We start from the raw sequence: 14338 nt of genomic DNA, 5'->3' as shown, positions 1-14338 counted from the left end.
CAGTTTAGATACAGGTGGTTTTTAACAGGCTTATTCACCGAAAATATGTCCTCCAGACACAGAAACTTGATTCTCAGCCATAAAGCTAAAGCATGTTCAAGTACCCATGGTCTACAGCACAAGGTCAGAAAATCACCCCAGTGAATCTGCCTTGGCAAGCAGTACTGACAGCTACTTGGACTCATCTGCAGATTCCCAGTACCAGCAAGGCACCAACACACCATGGGCAGAAAGTTCATCTCAACTTACCTTCTGCTGGCTCTCCAAATCTACTGAACTGGTACCATTTGCCTGATGCTCATGGCAATGAGCTGAATGCTGAGATGCTGAGGCTGCAGCAGAAAAAGAGTTCATTCACAAAGCAGCCAAGTGAGATGATGGGAGAACAGGTCTCAGATCCATGTCCCTGAAGGCAAGGGGCTTGCTATATTCATGGGTTAAGCAGGGTGGTTTCAGACATGCGAAAGGTTATTAAACACAAGGGGAAAAATAGGTATAATTGGTGTTATGTGCAAGTGAATTACACCCTTCTTAATATTCAAATAGGGAGCATGATCTGAGGTGAGGGTGCAGTTTTCTGGTTCTCTGGCATCAGAAGACCATTCGTTGGGCATCTGCACAGGCCCAGTTTTCATATTGGTGGATGCAACCAGCTTTCGCTGGCTCACACTGGCTGAGAGCTGACTCCATGTTCCAACAAAAAACTTGTACTTCATGGAGGTGGGAAGGTTATGAGCTCTTTCCCATATGTTACTTTATATGACAAGCTCAAGAATTCTTATTCACTATCAGCTTCTAACTCTAGGTGGAACCATTTCAAGTAAATGTTGTCACATGTATTTCTGACATAGATCAAAGTTTCCAAGAATCCCCTCCTTGGGGGTGATGAATTTGCTAGGACAGATCACAGTAGACAGATTCTAATTATTTGGTGGAAGGGGAAAGGCTCGGAGTAGCTAAGAATGCCAGTGATAACTAGAAGAATAGGAGGAATAAATAGGGAGGAAAAACTGAGACTAATCCTAATACCTACATCCCAGGAGTTTAGTCTGGTGTGGTCTAAAGGAAACCCTCCCCTGCCTGTAGGGTTGTCTGATTAGTGTAAATAAGGACATTGCAGATACCTGGAGTGAACGATAGTCCATACAATTACTTGTGGAAAGAAAGGAATTTGAGTTCCTACCTTACACACTTGCATGCCAAAATCACCTCCACAAGATTAAACAGGTGCATGTGACAAATCCAAGATGAAATCCTTAGAAGATAATATCAGAGGATTTCTTTCTGACCCTGGACAGGAAAAGAAGACATAGAAATGGCAAGCCATAAATTAAAATCTTGGCAAATTCCACCTTAAGAACTTTGCATCCAAAGATACCATTGTCACTGGTGGGGGAACAGTTTGCAACTATTACAGGGCAGGTTTAACTGTTTCCTTCACTCATGTGTTTTACGGGGCTGGGAGAGCTCATGTTTAAATGTCACAGTCCTGATGCTGAGCAGCCTCAGCTGGAATCCTGGCTCTGCAACATACCACTGAGCAACTTAGGGCTATCAATGAGGCCTGTCCTCTCTGCATCTGAGGGATAATTATAGCAAACTTCTTGCATGCTGTGGTTTTGGACTGATGTGCATCAGTGTACATAAAGCATTTAGTGCCTGGCCCATGTGACACAGCATCAGTTCTAGCTTTCATTTTCCACAGTTCTGGAGTTCTGTGGTGTCCTGGTTGTTAAGGATCCAGTGTTGTCACTGCTCTGCTTTAGGTACAATCCATGGCCCAGGAATTTCCTCATGCTGTGGGCATGACCAAAAATTCAGTTTTTCCACAGTTCTGAGAAGAGGGGTATGTAATAAATGCTTAGTAAATATTTGCTGAATGACTGAAGATTATCATTCAGGATATATACTCATGAGTCAATAAGAAAAACATAAAAATTCAATGAAACGCAAAATGATAAAAGAACAACTATAGGCATTTCACAGAGGGAAAGAGCCCCTCAGTGCTCAAAGAAATCACTCAACATGGTGAGAGTTCAGGATGATGTCAATTGAACTCACAGTGAGCTTTTTGCCCCACCAGATTAGTAAAAGTAAAAAGCTGTAGAAGGCAGGGGTTCAAAGCAAAGGAGAATCCCCCACACCAGTGCTGGTAGAAATACTTTGGAAACAGTTGGATATTACTTTGTGAAGGAAGGATGGTATCCCTCCCCACCCCCAGCCAGCATCACCTGGTAGGAAATCAGTGACCCTCCGTGCACTTGGGTGATCTTTGAAAAGAATGTTGACCAAAGGAGTGAGTCTCCAAATGTTTTCAGCACTCTGTCTGTCATATATGATCTGGAATATTATTATTTCAGTGATGAGTTAGTGTAGTGTGATCTTTATTATTCAGGACTTTGATCAGAAATTCCACCTGGATTCTCCATAGGGAAAGATGACTTCTTTACAGATACCCCTGACATGCCTCTCAGTTGCCGTCCATGGGGGAGGCCAGGGTGGATGATGGGAAAACACCAGGTTTCTCACTGCCACGTGGACTGGGAGGCTCATGGAGTCACCTTAGACTTTCCTTTTTACATGAAGTTGATAGGGCACAAGGGAACTGTTGACAGTTAGGTTCCAAGCTCCCAGTTTGAGTTTTCCTTTACATTTTGATGCCATGCAGCATTTTTTTCTGAAACAGTCCTCAAATCTGCGGCATTTCCATTCCAGGCAAACAGAGAAGTATTTTCTGCCCTGGATGATACAGAACCTGACAAAACGGGTGAGTCTCAGAGAAGAAAACTGTTTCTCAGTCAGAGATGTAACTCTGCTAGACTGATGGCGGGCTGAGCAGCTGGACCCTCTGGAACAAAGTGACAGGTGTCACCATGGCCTGTGTAAGGAAAACAAAGGGGCAATATCTGTAACAAGGTAGAGTGGGGAGTTTCTGTGTGCAGTGGGCACCTCGTTTCTGTCCCTGCCCCTTCCTCTCCTCTGGCTCAGGGGAGCCAGGAAGAAGGGTGGCTCTTCCCTGCTGGGATGGGGCTTGGGCCTAGGGACCACCCAAGAATCTGAGTCTGGGGGCTTTATAGCTATAAAACTCATGAAAGATTTTACTTGGCTGCCTGTTCATTCTGTGAAAACTCAGCATCAGAAATCTGTCATGTCTTACCTTTGAACCTGGTCAGCTGGACCTAAAGAGCTATGTAGCCTTAACCAGTGGGCTCATCCATCTGCCTCCTCCTGGAAGCTGCTGAGGTGGGACAGCTGGAACCCATGCTATCTATTTCCTGCATGTCATCGAGAGCCTGGGGCACAGAGGGGGTGTTTCAAGTGGGCCCTGATTTCTCTGACTCGTGTTTGAGTTTCCATTCTGATTGCCAAGCATATTAATTTGTTTAGGCTGTGATAATAAAGTCCAACGCCATGGCAGCCCAAATAGTAGTCAATGTCCCCAGTCCTGGAGGCTGGAGTCATACCCAGGTGTGGGCAGGGCTGGTCCCTCCTAAGGCCTCTCTCCTTGCTGTGTAGATGGCTGTCTCCTACCCAGGTCCTCACAGTGTTGTTTCTCTGTGTGTGTCTGTGTCATGATCTCCTCTTCCAATAAGGACTCCAGTCCTATGGGATTAGCCCCTCCCAAGTGACCCCAATTTACCGCAATTCCTCTTTAAAGGCCCTACCTCCAAATACAGCCACATTCTGAGGTCCTGGGGGTCAGGGCTTCAGTATATGAATTTGGGGGACACAGGATAGCCCAGGACACCAAATTCTCTGAACTCCTCATTGTTGCACTCAGGGAGCTCCTGGGGACACACTGAATTTCATCAAGCAGGTCAGCAGGGATGCATCTAGACCTAAAGAATGGACTGGGGCAGGGTGGGAGGGTGTAGAAGAGGAGGCCCCTTCTCCAGAACCTCCCAAGCCCCAGCCCCACTTCCTCTTTCTTTCAGGGCTCTCCCTCTGCCTATCACTCTCCTGGGCCGTGGTCACCTCCATTCAGGAGCCAGGTCAAGTTAGGGCTTCTGATTCTGTGTTCTGATCCCTGAGAGGCTCTTGAGGGGCAGGCTCAGACTGGTGCCTCCCACGTGGCAGCGAGTGATGGGCATGGCTAAGTTCAGGGGTATGGAATCTCAGCCAGGCCTGGCCACCTCCCAGGTGACCTGGAGAATTTTCTAACCATGAATTGTGGCAATGAGGGCAATTTAAAATCATCATGACCGAGAACTCAAGTGTGTGTGTGTGTGTGTGTGTGTGTGTGTGTGTGTGTGTGTGTGTGTGTGTGTTTGAAACAAACATCTCAGCAGCACTCCCTGTGCTGTGAGAGGCACTCCATTTCATTCTTCAATTACCATTTCATAGCCTAAAAACACACAAGGGGACCCCTAAGCCACTGCAGTAGTCAGCCTGCAGGTGGAAGGATGCTATTTGCTGTCAATGGTTGGGAGCAAGTTGCACAAATTGGCCATGGGTGAGTGTGGATTAAAGTTCATGTGTGTTTTCGAGAAACAGGGCATATCTATCCTAGCAACTGCTGCAGCCTTGAGAGCTCAGGTCCCAGGTCTGTCACTACTCTCTCCCTCCCCACCCACAATGTTTTATTGATCACCCTGTTGCTCAGAGCCCTGATCTTGTCCCAGGAAGATGAGGTCAGCACTCCAGCCCTATCCATGTAGTCTGATTGGAAATGAACCTCCTGCAGGGGCTGTGGGGGTACAGTGATCCCAGCGTGGCCAGCACAGTGTCCTGTGTGAGGGTTGTATCTGTGGCATGAGGCCTGAGGGCAGATGATGCCAGGATTGCATCTCAGTTCTTGCCCTTGGCAACAAAGGGAGTTAAAACACACCCTCTCTCTTTCTTTACCTATCTTACACTTAAGCAAACACCCCTCAGGGGTCCTGGTCATAACTCCAGGATGTGGTCCAGGTTTCCCCAGGTGATTATTGGGAACTTGGTCCCCAAGTAAGGGGACATGGGGCAGGACCTCAAGAGCACAGAGAGGGTGTATTTCCCATTGTGGCCCAGTGGGTTAAGAATACATCATAGTCTCCATGATGATGCAGTTTGATCCCTGGCCTCATTCAGTGGGTTAAGGATCCAACATTGCCTTAGGCTGCAGCATAGGTTGCAGACATAACTTGGATCCAATGTTGCCATGGCTGTGGTGTAGGCCAGTAGTGGTAGTATAGTTCAGATTCATTCCCTAGCCTGGGTAGTTCCTTTTGCTGTGGATGAGGCCCTAAAATGAAAGAAAGCCAGAAAGCAGGGAAGGAAGATATAAGGAAAAGAGAGAAGGAAGCACAAATGCTGTCAAAAAGGCACTGAGACAGTGTGGCTGAGATCCATGACCCTGGGAACTTCAGGAGCCAAGTCAATGTTTGTTGAAGCCCAGATCTGGGCTACTGGCTGATGGGCAGTGTGACTACAACCCTTGGGTCAGCAGAGGAGAGGCCAGCTGATGCTCCTTACACTCTGCCCCCAGCACCATTGCAGAACGGCAACTTCCCCACATCCTCACTAGTGTTTTTTTAGGGCCAAATGTGTGGCATATGTAAGTACCCAGGCTACAGGTCAAATCAGAGCTGCACATTTCAACCTACACAACAGCCACAGGAAGCAATGCCAGATCCTTTACCCACTGAGCAGGACCAGGGATCAAACCCAAATCCTTATGGATAGAGTTGGGTTTGTTTCCATTGAGCCACATCAGGAAATCCACCAGTCCTTCTCACAGTTGTCCCTTTTCTGGCCATCCTGGCAGCTGTGAAGTATCCCCAGTAGGGTTCTGATATATGTTTCTCACTGACTGGTAGGGTCCTACCTGTGGTCATTCCTGGAGCCTATGTGGGATCTGGAAATGAGGGTATGTCCTTCCCCATGCCAGAAAGGTGAGCCCCTACCCCTGTGTGAAGGTGGACTTCACCTTCTCCTCCCTCAAGGACTTGCCAGAGCCACTGTCTGATCCCATCAAAAGGATAAACCACAGTCCCAGAGTTCCCATCATGGCTCAGTGGTAAACAAACCCAACTAGTATCCATGAGGATATGGGTTATATACCTGGCTCTGCTCAGTGATTTATGGATCTGGTGTTTCCATGAGTTGTGGTGTAGGTTGAAGACACTGCTCAGATCCCACGTTGCTGTGGCTGTGGCACAGGCCTGTAGCTACAGCTCTTATTTGAACCCTAGCCTGGGATCGTGCATGTGCAGCAGGTACAGCTGGACCAAAAAAGATCTAGTGGGACCCTGGTGAGCACAGCCAGTGGTGGGGGTGTTTGGGGAGGGGTCCAGTAGTTTTCAAGGCTCCCTGTACCTTCCTCACTGCAGTGCTGAGTGGGAGCCTACATTTAGATGGGATGAGGCTGCTTTGTGATACAGCAATCATATTGCCTGACCCACCCATTTCTGCTACTCCCTTGCCCTGTGCCCTTAGACACAAAGACACTGTCCTTGCCATTCTGTTCCTCAGTTTACCCATTTCAAAACAGGGCCAATGATGGAGGAGGTATACTCGCCACCCAGGGCTGTTTTGAGACCTCAAATGCTTAAAGCAGAGGCTGGGGCATTTGACAGCCCAGGCACCATTCACTGGCACTGCATCTACCTCAGCACCTGACCCCAAGAGAGCTGCAAGCCAGGTCGGCATCTCCCAGCCTAATGCCTCCCATGCTTCCCCACCCTTGGACTTGCCTGTTGGCTCTGGAATTGTTTAAGATTCAGCCAACAGATAAGACATGTGTATGTCACCAGCTCCTTTTAATCCTTCTCCAGCTGGCTGGCATTTGATTGTCTGCTAGGATGGTGATTTTTTTTGAAGGCAAGCATTGCTTGGCTCTGCTTCATTTGGGAGCCTCATCTACACCAGCCAGAAGGCAAAGGGCACTCCAAGGTTTGGATATGTCTTTGAGGTCCTGTCTGAGGATGCCAAGTTATAAGACTCCCCATCATCTCCCTCCACCTTTGTGATCCCTCACATCCATCATGCACTGTGGAGTCACAGTTCTCCCCAGGGGAAGCCCCTTTGCTTCTAGAAAGTCCTTTCTGAACCATGCATGGCATTGTTTTCCTCTCCCCAGTGAGATCATATTGTGGGAGCTCACTTTTGCATGTGGAGTTGGGCTAACCTTTAGCCTCAGGGTCATGGGATGGCAAGGCCATTAAAATCCCTTCCAAGACCTTGGGCCATTGTTGCTGTGTCCACTGAGCTGCAGGTGATACTGTGTGGCCCTGTGGAAAGAATAGGGTCTCTGGGGACAGGCAAACCCATGTTCACATCCTGCCACTCTGTGAGATGATATTAGCCATTCCCTTATTGGACACAGCCAAGGAACGGGCATCAGGATGCTGACCTGGTGAGGCTGCTGGGTGGTTGGGACAGAATGACCAGGGAAGGCAACTTGCACAGCACCTACCCTCTGTCCTGTGGTTTTCAGATCAGGAAGTGCTGGCTGATGTCTGAACCATCATGAACCAGACCAGCTACAGCCCCTGGGATCCACACAAGCTCTGTAGAAGCCTCCCAATGACCTGCTACATGGCCAGTGAGAGCCTCCTGGAGAGACATTTGACAGGGCCAGGGAGCTGGTTCAGCAGATGGAAAAGTAGTGGATCACTGGTGTTGGGGTGGCCAGGTGGTTGCGACCATGTTGTGGTTTAGCAAGCAGCCAGGAGTCCAACAGTTTGCCACTTCTTTGAGTTGGGAAACCCACTATGGGTTTCACCCCAGACTCTTTGTCTGAGATTTCCACCTCCTCCCCTTCTCTCCATCCAGGGCATGGGCTGCAGGCTGGGAAGCCCCATGGGGAGCATGTGTGACCCACCCACTGTCCCCTTCCACCCGGTGGTCTCAGTACTTAAGGACGGTGGAGAGAGGGAGTCTTTCCAGACAAGGGGACTCAATTCCATTTTAAAAGTTCCGTTTGTTCTCCCTTCAAGTGAAAAAAGAGGAGCTGCCATTCTAGCGTTGTTCTTCCTGATTTTTTTTTTTTTTTGGTCTTTTGAGAGCCACACCCATAGTATATGAAATTCCCAGGCAAGTGGTCAAATAAGGGCTACAGCTGCTGGCCTGCCCCACAGCTGCAGCAATGCATAGTCCAAGTTTCATATGCAACCCACATCACAGATAATGGCAACACTGGATCCTTAACCCACTGAGCAAGGCCAGGGATCAAACTCTCATGTATACTAGTTGTATTCTTAACCTGATGAGCCATGATGGAAACACTGGAGCCAGCATTTCTGTATGTGGAGCTCAGCAAAAAACAGCACCCATATAGCACCTCTGCTCCTGGAGATATTCCCAAAGGAATTGAAGACAGGAATGTGAACAAATATTTGTGCACTCATGTCCATGGCAGTGTATTCATAGCAGCACAGACAAATCAAATGTCTATTGACAGTTGAAAGATAAATGAAATATGGTCTGTTTGTAAAAGGGGATGTTACACTGCCTAAAAAAGGAAAGAAGCATGAGCACACACCTCAGTGTGGATGAACCTTGAATACATCACTCTGAGTGAAAGAAGCCAGATCCCCAAGGACAGATTTTATGTGATTCCATGTGTATGAAATGCCCAGTATAGGCAGACCCAAAAAGAGAAGGTGCATTCATTGTTGTCAGAGACAGGAGGAGAAAGGGATGGGGTGGGACTGCTGGTGAGCACAGGGTTTCCTTTAGGGACTGATGGAAAGTTCTGGAACTGTGGATAGTGGGTGTACAATATCAGGGATGCACTGAATGCCACTGAATGCCGCACTTGAAAGTGGTAACTTTTGTGTTCTGTGTTTTTCCAACTGCATGCCTCCCAGGCCCCACATCAGGCTCAACATTGAGGGTCATGGTCAAGGCCATGGTGGTTATCATCAGCCTAGTGACTGGTAGCAGTCTGACCTTTGTGATTCATGGGTGAAGCAGCAGGAAAAATCTGGCTATGCAGAACATGCAGGTGTGTCTCCCAGATTGGCTGTACGAAAACTGGGGGAATGGCCAGGGCTGGAGTCAGCATCCTCTTGGATGTACTGATCATGTAGCCTGGTGGACAAGGACGGGGGCCTGCATGCATGTGATCCTGTGCATTGGTGTGAGGGTTTGTGAACATGAGGTGTGAATGTGTACAAGTCTGTGCCATTTCTGCATCTCCAGGAAGCAGCTCAGAAGATGCCATGCCTCCCTGGCAGCGCCAGGGAGCTGGATGCTGGACACCCAGTGGAGGGAAGGAGAGGCCTAGGCTGCAGCAGCTGGGCTCTGTGCAGTGTCCCCATCCCCTTCTTGCATGTGGGTGTGGCCTTTCCCAGTAGTGACACGAGGGGACGAGCATTCTCCAGGCTGGCTTCCAAGCCTGGTGTCCCCATCACCTGAGATCTTGGCTCTGCTCTGGCCCTGGTCCTTCTGTCTCCATGGCTGAGCACATGATCCCTACCCTCTCACACCTAGAGAGTGCTCCAGGGTCATGACTCTGGAAGCCTCCAGAAGGAAACAGCTGAGTGTTCATTGTCTTCAAGCTCCTGCATCCCTTGGTCCCTGGCCATTTCCTCTCTTTGCAAATCTGGTGGTGCAGAGTCTGAGCAATCCCCCCAGTAACTCTCTCTCCCACCTTTAAGGACCTTTTTGATTGTACTTATGGCCTCACCCAAAACCTGGGAGAATCTCACTATCATAAAGTCCTCAAATTAATCTCATCTGCAAAGTCCCTTCTGCTCTGTATATGTGTGCATGTGTGTGAGCATGTGCAGGTTCTTTGGGGACCACTCTACCCACCAAGGGAGGTGACTGCAGGTGGGGAGGTGGTCCTGGTGCTGTTGGTTCAGGGTCCATGTGCCTCTCAGGGACCCCCACTCCTCAGCTCCCCGTGCTGCTGGACCTGGCATTCACCTCCCATATGTGCTGCTTCCAGGTGTCTTCTGGTCATTCCCAAAGCTGACTTGACCTTGCCCAGTTCTCATAACCACAGAGTTGGTAGGGCATCAAAAACATAGTAACTTCATTTACAGGATAACTTATAAATTCCTTAACCATTTCCTGAGTCCCCATTACACACCACACATCTGCTCAGATGTTCCACCAGCATTATCTTACCATAATAAGACTGCTAGATTTAGCAAATAACAATTCTCTGAAATGTACTTCTAAAAAAGTTATTCATTATCTGAAATTCAGATTTAACTTGGTGCCCTATATTGTATTTGGCACCTCTGTACAAAACCCTCACAACAACCCACAGCCATTATTAGAACCCCATTTCCAAATGAAAACTCTTAGCCTCAGGGGAGTTAAATAAATCCCCCAAAGCCACACAGAAGGTAAGTGGCTAAGCAGGGACTTTTCTCTGTTCTGCGATCTCCTCTGTTTGGATACTCCTGCTTAGAAATCCACAGCTTCTGCCCCAGGCATCCCCAAGACTCTTGAATCTGCCAAACTCTGGCTCTGGAGCCCATGGAGTAAGTGAGTCTTTGGGGCCCCAGGACCAGATGACCAGTTCACAGAATCTGCAGACCCTTAGCTCTATGTCCCACAAACCATGTGCTCTCCCCTCTGCAGCCTCCTCAGCTACCTGACCAGGTATGATTGCTCCAGTGCAGACATCAAACCCATAGGTGGGACCAGCAAGATAAACCTGAGAGCCTTTGTCCAGCTCTGCATGGAGCACATTCAGCTGTCCACCCTGCAGAGGTGTAATGCGCTCATGAGGTCACATCTCTGGCCCTTGAACCACTGGGTACACATCTCCACATGGCCTTGGGCCAAACTTGCCCCATCAGCTGCCTCCTGTAGCTGTCTGCCACCTGATGGAAACAGTCCTGCCCTTCAGCAGGTACTTGGAGCCCTGTTACCAACACCACCTTCTTCCTGCAAGTGCTCCCCATTTCCCCAGTCCTGTCCAAGTGAGGCAGATGCTGCCTCCTTCTCCCCTGGCCACTCTTCTCCTGCCATCACAAGACCAGGAGGTCTGTACTCTCAGTATCTGTGCTACACAGAGCCTGGTGCTTTCATGGTGTCTATTGACACCCAGGCTCTTTCCACAGATCCTTGAAGCACTGGCCATGGCCATGCTAGAGCCCTTGGGCAATGGATGTGTTTCCCAGACTGATGAATAAGGATGGTGGCTTTGGCACCATGCTTCTTCCTGCAACATCCTGCCTCTGGATTCCTTCATGGGCTCCTTTATTCTGCAAAGAACTGTGCTCCACTGAGGGTTCTTGGACTGGGAGTCCAGGGCTCAGCACCAGTCCATTGCTGGCCTTTGATGTTCCACTCAGGCCTCTCAAGGTTGGGCCTGGGAAGAGGGGGTGATGTGAGAGGAGGGAGAGGGAGGATGAAGAATGAGGCCTCTCACAAGTGGAGAGGCTTGGGGGGTCTTTCTCTATCCTTCCATCCCACAATGGCCTTTTGATCAGGGCTGATGGGCCAGGGACAGTGGTTTGAAGCTTTGGTGGATGCTGGTTAAAGTCACCATGGCCTATCCTGATATCTGTGACAGCTGACCTTCTTGCCTCCAATTTGTTTGGTCAAAAAGATTTACCATAATAACTTGTGATTGCCCAAGGGAGAGGGAAGAGTGGGGAGTTTGAGGTCAGTAGTGGCAAATTATTATATATAGGTTGAAAAACAACAAGGTCTTCCTGTGCAATAGCACAGGGCACTGTATTCAATATCCTGAGATAAACCATAAGGGAAAATAATATGAAAAATATATAACAAGATTACTTGTATATATAACTGGATCACCTTGCTATACAGCAAAAATGAAGACAACATTTTAAATAAACTCAACATAAATAAAAAAAATAATAACTCTTGGGAAAAAAAAAAGATTTACTCACATTTTCTTCCAAGAGTTTTATAGTTTTAGCCCTGACATTGAGGCCTGTGGTCTAATTAATTTTTGTTTATGGTGTGAGGAAGGGATCTGCCTCTAAATATCCAAATATCCCAGCACTAATTGGAGGAGACTGTTCTTTCTCCTGTTGAATTGTCTTGGCGTCCATTTTGAAAAATCAAATAACTGTAAAGGTATGGGTTTATTTCTGGATCCTGTCCCATTGATATGTATGTCTCTCCTTATTTCAGAACCACCCTGCCTTGATCACTGGAGCTCTGGACTTAATTTTGAAATTGAGAAGTGTGAGGCCTCCTACTTCATTATTCTTTTCAAGATAAGTTGGGGTATTGTGGGTCACTTGAGTTCCCATATGGATTTTCAGTTTAGCTATCCAGTTTCTCTCAAAAAAAAAAAAAAAAGAAAAAGAAAAAAAAAAGTCCAGTGTGGATTTTCATAATAATTGCATTGAGTATATCAGTTCGGTGAGATTGGCATCTTAGTAATATTAACTAATTGATTTACAATGTGGAATGTCTTCCCATTTATTCTGGTCTTTAACATCTCCCAACAATATTTTGTACTCTTGGAGTTCCCCTTGTGGCTCAGTGGTAATGAACCTCACTGGTATCCATGAGCATGCAGGTTCGATCCTTGGCCTCACTCAGTGAGTTAAGGATCTGGAGATTCTGTAAATTGTGATGTATGTCACAGACACGACTCAGATCTGGAATTACGTGGCTGTGGCATAGGCCAGCAGCTGCAGCTCCAATTCTACCCCTAGCCTGGGTACATCCATATGCCCTATTTACAGCCCCATTCCACCTCCAAAAACCAAAAAATGAAAAGCAAAAATATATATTTTTGTTGTCTTCAGAGTAAGTGCTTATGTGTGGGCTTCATTTGTTGAATTTGCTTCTAACTGTTTTGTTCTTTTGATACTATTGTAAGTGGAGATTTGTTAATTTCACCTTTGGGGGGTTCACTGTCAGTGTATAGAAGCATAGCTATTATTCTATGATGTTTTCTAGCCTCTATGTAATTGCTCTTCCCTCCAGCCTCACAGTCACCTTCTTTCTGTTTTAGATGGGTTGGTTCTTATTCCACCGTCCTGGATGGGAAATCAGGTTATTAATCCAAGATCCTTTCCTTTCTTGATATAGGTTTCCCCACTGTAAATTTATCTCTTTCACAGCATTCTTAGTTTTTAGTTTGTTGCATCTTCATCTTCATTCATCTCAAAAGTATTTTCTAACTTTTCTATGGACTTCTGGGACTCTTTGTTTATCTAGGAGTGTGTGGTGTGATGTCAATGTCCACACACTTATAAATGTCTGAAATGTCTTCCTGTTACTCAGTTTGCCATTAGGTTCCATTATGGTCAGAGCCACCTTTGTCTAACTTCAGTGATATGACATGTACGGTGGTACGGTGGTCTGTTCTGTGGCCTGGCACATGGCCCAGCATGTGTTCTGTCCTGGAGACTATTCCTTGTATGCTCGAGAGCCTGCTACTCCATGGTTGGTGGTGTGTCCTAGGGTGTCTGTCTGCATGATTGGTTTACAATGTTGTCTTGTTTCCTTGTGAATTTTTTGATCTAGATCTATGCATTCTCAGAAGTGTAGAACTCAAGTCTCCAAATATGATTGTTGAATTTAACAAATTACAACGTCACTAGAAAATATTCTCTTCATGCAAAAGAAAGTGACAAAGGAGTCCCTGTATCAGGTGCATCCAGTGCTGGGGAATCAGCAGAGCAGGGTAGACAAAGTCACTTTTGATAAAATGCTTACTGTCCCCTGGAGGGACAGACACACAAGAAATAACAAATGGCCACAGTAGCTGTTTACACTGACAACATCAACCTAGGTGACCCTCTGGCAGCAGTGTCCCTTACATAAGGGTCAGGATAGGCCTCCCAATGGTAAAGAAGAAGGCTAGGGTGGGTTATGGGGAGCAGGATGCAGGACTGGTCCCAGGGGTCATTCAGGTCCCTGTTGGAAGGGAGGGTGTTCCTGCTGTATCACCATCTGTCACTCTGATGGTTCTAGGTGTACAGCCTGGGGCATAGAAAAATTTTCCAGGGATCAGAGCAAATACTGACAAATGGATAATGGGTTGGTGTCTCATCTGCTTGAGTGACATTGAACTTGACCAGGGCTGAGGAAGCCCATGGCCTCTGATGTAGCCAGATGTCCATGAGCTTGCTCTGTCTTCTCACTGTTCTCCTATTTTAAGCAAAGTTGGCTCACTGGGTAGGGCGCTGTGCTCAACACAGTCTTTGTGTTGTTTTCTGAGGGCAGCTATAACAATACACTGTGGTGGGGGTTGGGGCAGGGATTACAACCACAGGGCTGCATCCTCTCCCAGGTTGGGGCTGGAATCAAGGTGACAGCAAGATCTGTGCTGCCCTGAATCCTCCTGGGAAGGGTCCCTCCTGCTCCTCCAGGGTCTGGGGCTCCAGGACCTCCCAGGTGCCATATTTGCCTCTGCAGTCACATGGCCTTTGCTACATGCCTGAGTCCCTCCTCTCTGTTACAT

The sequence above is a fragment of the Sus scrofa genome, chromosome 10 (assembly GCF_054392235.1).
Source record: "Sus scrofa isolate SSC_HxYL_T2T_F1_AM1 chromosome 10, Sscrofa_HxYL_maternal_Yorkshire_Landrace_v2.0, whole genome shotgun sequence".
In the NCBI taxonomy this organism is placed as follows: domain Eukaryota; kingdom Metazoa; phylum Chordata; class Mammalia; order Artiodactyla; family Suidae; genus Sus; species Sus scrofa.
Note: the sequence above shows the minus strand (reverse complement) of the source record.